Source organism: Pistacia vera, unplaced genomic scaffold (assembly GCF_008641045.1).
Source record: "Pistacia vera cultivar Batoury unplaced genomic scaffold, PisVer_v2 Contig283, whole genome shotgun sequence".
In the NCBI taxonomy this organism is placed as follows: domain Eukaryota; kingdom Viridiplantae; phylum Streptophyta; class Magnoliopsida; order Sapindales; family Anacardiaceae; genus Pistacia; species Pistacia vera.
Window position 1 is genome coordinate 1,101,096 of NW_022196094.1, and position 942 is coordinate 1,102,037.

General features: G+C 31.5%; 2 non-coding genes across 2 annotated transcripts; one reads left to right on the forward strand and one right to left on the reverse strand.

Moving 5' to 3' along the window:
- Positions 1 to 295: 295 nt before the first annotated feature.
- TRNAG-UCC lies at positions 296 to 367 on the forward strand. Its single transcript has one exon. It is a non-coding gene; the product is annotated as a tRNA-Gly (tRNA).
- A 267-nt stretch (positions 368 to 634) lies between these two features.
- TRNAL-UAA lies at positions 635 to 717 on the reverse strand. The gene has a single exon. It is a non-coding gene; the product is annotated as a tRNA-Leu (tRNA).
- Positions 718 to 942: the final 225 nt, after the last annotated feature.

The following is a 942-nucleotide window of genomic DNA, read 5'->3' on the forward strand; positions in this document are numbered from 1 at the left end:
AAGAATGAGCGGTCATAGAAATTCATTTATGATGTAATGTAAGCTTAACCATCTACGTCTTCCCAGATTTTATATCCGAAAATTTACCCCAAATTTTATATAGGAAATGATGTGTCATGATATGTGCTATTAACATTTCGATTATGCAGTAAATGATATGATAACCGTCATATGATAACACATATTTTAAAAGTACTTTAAACGTACAACTGAGTTGATTTTTATTGGTTGAAGGCATCAACAAAATTATTTAAACATATTTTATTAAGATATAGCTATCGTAAGTTGAGCAATAGCGTCTGTAGTCCAACGGTTAGGATAATTGCCTTCCAAGCAATAGACCCGGGTTCGACTCCCGGCAGACGCATTGTATTTTTATACATTTCCGTTTACTTTTGATTTGTAACTTGTAAGAGAAAACAAAGTATTTTTAATTTATGAATAATACTTTGGGTACTAATGGATGGGTACTAATCTGTGTACTAACTAAAGCATAGTACCAGTACTATGTGCATAGTACGGGTACTATGCTTTAGTTAGTACACAGATTAGTACCCATCCATTAGTACCCATAGCATCACTCTTAATTTATCTGTTATTTCAATTTGCAAGATTAAAACTAAAAGTAAACAAATGGTGGCTGTGGGGTTCGAACCCACGCGTACTTATGTACAGAAGATCTTAAGTCTTCCCCCTTAACCTCTCGGGCAAACCACCTTATTTAGAAAGTTTTTGGTCATTATTATTCAAGTTCTTAAGAATGGTTAAATATAAACTTTATTAAAAATTCTTTTACAATTTTTCAAAAATAGTTGACGCTTTTAATATTTTTCTAACTCTCAAGGCGTTGGCTAATAATAAACCCTAACATTCATTAAGCTTTTAATAGATAGATTACTAATAACGAGTTAATCTTATTATAAATTATACTAAGGTGGCGTT